The following is a 7992-nucleotide window of genomic DNA, read 5'->3' on the forward strand; positions in this document are numbered from 1 at the left end:
TATGAAATCTGAGCATCGGCTTGCTTCCAGGTACTGTGCCTCTATGGAAAGGAGGAGAGTTAGCCCAAAACTGGAGCTCTGGGGAAGGCTATGCTTCAGCAGGGAGAGAATCTGGAGATTTAGTGTTAATCCAAAGAAATTGCTGCAGCTGGGCCACATTAGTCCATTTTTGCAAATTAATAGAAAGGTAGGGACGGACAGGTCTGGCGCGTGGGACCCAAATGGGGTCATTTAGTGTGTGTCCAACCAAGGGAACTTTCCCAGCGCTGTGACAGCTACATGGGCACACGCTGCGTTCCCTAGCGCCACAGATCACATACAATATAACTCAAGTCTTTCAGCCTCCCTAATGAATCCTGTTAACTGGATCATTAGCAATGATCAGCTATGCAAACGGCAAAAGAGGTAACCAGTTATTAACAGAGGACTCTTTTATTGTTTCTAAAAATACGCCTGTGCAGCTAGGTGTTTTCTTGTTCTCTATGCACACATTAAAGAGAAACTGCAGAGCAATAAACGTTAGTATTTAAAAACACCCAACTTAAGAAGGGCACATTCACTATAACTTTCCTCTTTATGGAGGAATAACAAAGGATCCCAAAGCTTCTATGGTTCTACAGAGACTATAAAACGATTGTGAGTTTAACTGAATCTTTCCTGGTTTTGAAGGTTTAAGATTAGTGTATGTCAAGGGAATATGCTTTGTTAATACTTAAGGTTCAGTCCAGCTGCATTTTTCCTGCATTTTATGGCGTCTGGTTTTGTCACTTTCAACAGTTAGGTAACACACCAAGATAAGAAACATGCCCAGAATTAAACTCTGTAAAATGAGAAATTGGGCTTACAGTTTCCCGTTACAGGCTTTGTAGGACTGGAAACTCGGGCAGCCAGAAACATGCGGCACTAGTGCAGTAAGTGACAGATTTCCATGTCAATTATTCATATCTAACAACAGATCTACTGCTAAGTAAATACATTTAATGAAGAGAGCCAGCTTACAGTAGCAAAGAACGGTTTGGGGTACAAAGGCAGCATGTGTAATAGGCTGGGTTTGTCTCCTTCAAATTTCTGACAGAAAGCTTAGAAGCGTGAAAGAAAACGCTAAGCCCTCCAACATACTCTTGCTGTCTTTTACCTTCTATTAAGAGGGACTGGGATGCTGAGCAGTTGCAAAGTGCTGAGTGTTTAAGTATTGTTGCACACGCTGTAGATTGTTTTCTCCCTGACCTGTACAGCAGATCTGAAATCGTTCCTCTAACCAAAAGCCATATCAGTGACCAGGGATGGCGTCACCTCTAACACCATAACTTCTCCTTATCCCGGCAATCCCGCGCTCCTGACCTCTGGGCCCAGTGTTCTTCCCAAACACTCTTTCAGTGATTTTTATATAGAAATGTATCTTTATCTTCTTTCAGTTGTAAAGCTCCTAGGACTTTCACTGTCTCTCAGGGAAGGAGAAAGGATAGACTTCTCATGCTCTCAGCCTTACCTATTTGACTGTGTTTAGTTTCCCACATCCCTGCTTCACAGACCTGTGCTTTCTCATCTGCAGTTACCAAAAAATATGATCTAGTGGCTCCTTCCTGCAAAAGGAAGATTTCCTTCAGTACCATCCAGTGTAAATTCCTCTGAGTTTGTTGCATGTGGTTGATTTGTGCGTTCTCATATATCTTGCAAATTCCTGAATCCATATGCAATGGTTTCTGGTTTCCATTTTCCAGGGTCTCCTGCCTTCAGCACAGCTTGGCCAAGCGGCAGTCGGGACTCAGAAGGTGACACTAGAGGTACGCACACATGGTCACTTTCATCTGCTGCAGTTTCGTTTTCTCATGGCTTCCCATGTGAAATGTAATGACTTCCACTCTAGCTTAGCACTGTTCACTCAAGAACTTCAAAGCACTTTCTCAAAATAAAGTTAAGTAACCTCTGGACAGGCTCCATGTGGTGGCTGCAGAGTGAACTAGTGTCGGCAGTGGAAACGGGAGGCAGGAGCCCTGCCTTGGCCTCTGCTCCAACCAACAGGCAGAAAAAGAAAGAACAGAAATACCTGGAGTCCTGCCAGAAACACATTCTTCCTTTTAACACTTGGCATCACCTCCAATATAATTGTGGAATTAAAATGGATTCTATTTTTATGCAGATCTTGTAAAATGTAAAAGCAGCCTGGCTTTCCGTCTTTTCTAAGCCCACTGATAATGACGGTATCTGCATGTGAGTGGCAGCAACACACCTTACGCTCCAAACTCAGATCCCAAGGAGCTGGGGCTGTTTTGTGGGGAGAAAGTGGTTCTACAAATAGCTGCCAGTGTCTTTTCCGAGATCCCTCTTTTGTGCTGGAATAGCCAGAAGGGACTCGGGAGAATCCTGTCAGTGCCAGTGGGTGTTGGTGTGCACAAGCTATAACCTCTGGGACAAAACCGAAAGGCAGAAAAAGAGAGCACGAGCACAAAACATGACTAGGAACTGCCGGCACTTGGGGAACCAAAGAGTAAAGAATCCCAGAAAAGAGCATTGTATAGCTTTTATATTGATCTAAAATGGATTCCTGAATTCTGTAGGCACAATAGGGGTAGAACTGGAAAAGGTATAAAGATAAATGAAGGCTACAAATGGCCTTCATTACGTTAAAAAAGGCTTTCAGAGTGTGTGTGGTTGGGCTTATTTCTGTAACACGAATGACACTGGCTGCAGCGTAACTTCTGCTGTCATTTAGTGTATTGAGTGAAGTGTTAGGAGACGATGCCAAGTGTATATGAAATGGAGAAAGTCCGGGTCTCTGTTAATTAGGGTTGACTGAAAGAGACAGTAGGAATATCCATGATTGATTTCTTTAAGCATAATACCAGCTCCAAAAGGCATCAGCAGCTGGCCAGGGCAGCAGCCCGTTCCAAGAATTCTCTTACGAACCCTGCCCAGATGAAAGAGAGCACTGCAGACAGCGCTGGAGGGGAAGAGCCTCCTTTCAAAGAGCCGTGCAAGCTCATGGGTATGAAACATCTTATCTCCTGAGTCCATGGGTAGCTCACGCTTGTCTGCCAACTTCTCCAGAAATGGTCAGATCATACAGTAACAAAAATGGATATAAAAGCTTTTGAGCTACTTCTAAGGGATCTGTGCATGTGAACTAATAAAGGCAAGTCTGTGGTCAGCAGGGTTAAATCCACTAGACAACTCCAGTAGAAAACATTCATTCTACAGTTTGAAAAAGCTGAAACTGCCTGTCTAGAATAATCACAAAAGCAATGATAAAATAGTGTTCTCTCTCAAAAAGTTTCATACAACCACTAACAAGTTCTCAGAACCTTTGGGTGCAAGAGATGAGATGTCTCTGGGGATTTGGTCCAGGCGATGTCATCTGTTTACCATCTTATCTGTCTGTTGGTGACAGACTTGGCCTTTCAGAAATTGTTCTTCCCTGCATTCCCAGAATCCTTGCCCAGACTAGCTTGCCATCAGCTTCTTGCTCAATCACAGCCTGCAAAGCCGTATCACAGAGTACCTCTTTTGTTAGTCTTGATTTCCAGAACAAGGATAGCAAAAAATGAGTGATCAAACATGTGGAAATGATGTGAGAAGGCAAATGAAATAGTTGGTGGAAAAGCAATTTCTGTAGGCCGTAATCAGAAAAACAGAGTTGAAACCTGTCCACACTGATCTCACATCTGCGCTTCCCGTGTGCCAGGGTTGAGCAGATGGACCACATCACTCTATGTGATGATAGTTAGGCAAAAACCTGGTTTGAACAATATTTTGAAAGTGTGACGTGCTACGGTGGAGCTACCAGAGCTGTTGGGCAGCTCCAGAGGCACAACAGCTCTCGGGGCCAGAGGCATTCAGCCAAACAGGGTTTACCACAGCTGCCAGATTTATCTTGTAAATTCACCAAGAGCAGAGCTGACAAGAACATAAATATGCCTCTTGGACTCATTTCTTCCTTTAGTTGTTAAGGAGAGCCGGTAAGGTCTGTCAGATCTATTCATGGAGAGCCACTGGGAGAATTTGGTTTTTTATCTCTGTGTAGGGAAGAAATTGTCTCTAGTTGTCTAGGAAAGGTTTCAGCCAACACGAATAATATGTGGATTAGAGCTCCTTAGCATAGTTGCTCTTTATTGGACCAATATGCTCACAGAAATTCAAAACCCATTCCTAGGAACACTTTAAATTACCAAAGCACGAGTGTCTTCTCACTGCTTTCAAATAGTAACCAAGGAACATTAAATTACACAGTAATTACTGTGCAGTGGATGGATAACGGCCTGGGTAGTTCTGTGTCACTGGAAGAGAAATGTATGGTGATTTCTGTGTTTGCAGTGCTGCAAATTCATTGTGGCTTCCTAACACTAATTACCCAGTAATCTGTATGCACCTGCAAAAAGTCATTGCTGATATTTATCAATTAAACCAGGTCACCATAGAATTGCATAACACTTCCCAAATATTTTTGTCCCTCTTGTTTTAGCTGTTGCATTATTTTATTTCATAGGCACTGGGCTAAACAATGCAGTGGATAGAATAGCTTGCTTTAATGAAAAGCTTAGTTGTTTTTTTTTCTAGATGTTACTGCAAAATTTAACTTTCTGTTAAGTGCTGGATTTTACAATCTAATAAATTGGTATAATGCTATGTAAACAAGCTGTGTAAATATATATGCAGATCCATGCCTGTTACAGGGATTTTTTTTAACAAAAGAAGAACTTCCACAGAAGTGGTATTCTCAGGAAATGATTATGATTTGCACAGTGTTATGCATTAGCATGCTAAATGATATTGCTAGGTCTGAATTTACTGTCAGCAGGTTGCATATTTTAAGTACTGTGCTTTGCTCAAAACAAAGCCCCCGAAATATTTACTGACCTTTGTTGCTACAAAAATCCAGTTATTAGGCCAGAAAAATCTGCTGACATTATATTAATCTGATCAGAAATCCACTGAATGCCCAGTATATCTTTTTATCCCGTCCTTGAAAAAAAAAATTGTAAAATTGATAAATGCCATTCATGGCCCTGATCCAGCCCAACTCTTTACCGGGCTGAATGGTGAGAAGAAACACATGTTTAATTAGAATAAAAGGTTAGAGGGGAGAGTGCAATTGTTAGGCCTGTCAGTATTTGCTGCTTCAGTGGAAATAATTTTTGAGGCTGGGTTCTCTCTCCCTCGGCGTGGAGAACTCGCACGCTGGCAGTCGCTGGTTTGTCGTGTCTGCTCGCTGCCGCCGCGGCCAGAGACGGTTCCCCCAACAAAACCCGGACACAGCTCTGGGTCCTACCTTGACTGCTCATCACTCCACGCAGAGAGTGAAAGCTCCCTATAAAACAATCAAGCGTGCAGCTACACCCAGGCGAAGATCCGGGCTTTTCTGTAACTGCTGTGTCACATCTGCTGCTTTTTTAACTAGGGATAGTAACAGATGATGACTGATGCAACTCAGTTCATGGCACAAAGCCAAAGCCAGCTTCAGTAAAAAAATACAAAAATGGCTCTGTAACACCCCAAATGCTGAAAGACTAACTTTGTACATAGCTTACAAAATAAGAAATGTTAGCAAAATGAAACGTGGATATTGATTACAATTATAAATGATTACAGTTAATTGCAAATATAGGCTATTTTTTTCTCTGCCGTTCCCCAGGAGCTCAGCTTGCTTACTGAACGTTTTCAGGGAAGTTTACCACGTCAAGCCCATGCAGCCTGTGAAGATGCCCTCCTAGCAGCACTGTGCCACAGAACGAGGGGATAAACGCTTCATTAGCAGCATATTTGCATGTAAAGGCATCGCTCTGCTATTTGGTGTAGCCTTCTTTCCCCCAGGGACTTTTCAGACAAATTACTGAGAACTCACCTAATGTTATGACAGAGTCAAACTCGATTCTTCACTTTCCACATCGCTTTAAGCATCCCAGCTAAAGCCTGCAATGAACTACAGACCGTCCCTCCACTTGCGGGAGTGAAAACCCGAGCGCTCAGAGTCTGGCCGCTCTGCTGCGTGTCCTCATGACCGCAGCACCTTCCTGTGTGTCAAAAATACACCCTCTTTATTCCCTATTTATAGTGATTTGCCAGTCCTAACATACTCTTAAAACACATTTTTATTCACTGTAGATCAAGAATCTAATATTTATTCCTTTGCTTCTCTTTAATTAGAGTGAGAACGGACCAGATCCATTTAGCCCCTGCTGCCTCCGTGGGTAGTGCCATATCATCACTGACCAGCCTGAAATGCAATGTACGGGAGAGTGCGAACAGTGTGTGTGGTTGGCGACACTTAGATTTTTAAGCAAAGATACTGCAGACTCAGACGGAATTCTTTGAAGTATGGGATTAAGCAGATTCTAATCAACTCGCCCACAGGACAAGACAAAAAGGACTCGAAGGTCTGGAGAGGGAGGTGTCATATTCTAACCTTGGAAAGTAGAAATGCAGATAACTGGCAGCTGCGTGACTGTATGCACCAAAACGTGGGTGCACAGGGATTTCCCACCCATCCAAACCCTGGCTGCCAGTGCGAACTGGACACGTTCCACCTGTAGCCTTTTCAAATGTGGGTCAAAGTGATCTCAGAAACGCATAGGCCGTTCATTTTACAGATCATAATTTTAGCTACGGATGCATTAATTGCTACCAGGAATGGTTTAACTCCTCCTTATTCAGAAGGGCTCGATTCCTGCAGCGGTAGGAAAAAACTCCAGTGAAGCATTCAGATGGGTGGAGGATTCACACTGTGGGCAGTCAGAGTGTGCCAGGCAAAGAAGTGTCTGCCAGCGTCAGCGCGAGAAGGCAGGTGAGCTGGAGGACGGAAACTGGGTGTCAGGGAGGTGATCTACCTTCTGTAAAGTAAACCCAGCCCATTGCCAGCGGTTTGCGATGCATCCTGGAGAAGAACCAGGGTTAAAAAGACGGAAAGAAAAGGGGAAAAAAAGTCCTTCTTAAAACATCTAGTCTTATCTCTTCACACTATACTTGATGTTATGACCCTTTCTAATGGCAACTTACATCAAATTTCATTTTAAAAAGCAGCAACAGAGTTATGTAATTAGTCCTGGCTTTCTGAAGTAAAAAAACATAATCATAATTCATCTACTTTCAATTAAGTTCTCTCCTTCCAAGCAGTATTCACTGTGAAAACCGTAAGCATGTACACGTGGAACTGCTTTTAGTCACCTGGATGTCTTTGCTATCGTCATGCCTAAATATGAAGCCTAATTATTATTTTGATTTGGGTTTTTTTCTTCTTTTCCTTTAGATGAAGATTATTATTACAGGTGCCTAAGCTTTACTCTTTACCTTCCAACAGACAAAAAATAACAAACAGTTATAGGAAAGTGCTCTAAATATGGGGGTTTTTTTAACAGCTAGGAGGAAAAGATAGTTTGGAAACCAAAATACCCTGCAGGCACTTTCTCCATCCATAAAGTATTTGATAAATTGACTTTTGCTTCCAGGGCAGGCACTCAGCTTTGTCATTGGTATAATGATCCTTAGTCTTCTCTTCCCCAACTTAGATAATTTGAATGAAAAATAAGTCTTATGAAATGTAGCAATTAATAATGTCAATAAATTTTAAGTTGTGATTACATATCACTTACAGTAATGCTATCCCTCTCTACTGTAGATCAAAATATATTTATTCAGCATTCTTAAGATCAAGTATCCTTTTTCTTTGCTTGACAAGAACAATCCAGCATGCTGTCGAGTCCCAAGGTGACTTGAAATTTTTTTTAATGCGTAATCCCTTTTTATATTCTGTGTTATGTATGAACTCAAAAGACAAAATATTTGCATTATTTTAAATAAACTAGGTAAAATGTATTTCAAAAAGTTTCTTGAGTCAAAAAGTAGCAAATCATTGTATGTATTTTCCATATTTGTATAGGTTTCATTATATTCTTATTCTAAGTTACTCTTAAGTCTCTTTCATATTTAAAAAATGAACTACACACCTATCATGCAAAATGTAAAGAAGTATGTTCAACTAGTTCAAATTAGATATACAGT

Source organism: Chroicocephalus ridibundus, chromosome 15, assembly GCF_963924245.1.
Source record: "Chroicocephalus ridibundus chromosome 15, bChrRid1.1, whole genome shotgun sequence".
NCBI lineage: Eukaryota > Metazoa > Chordata > Aves > Charadriiformes > Laridae > Chroicocephalus > Chroicocephalus ridibundus.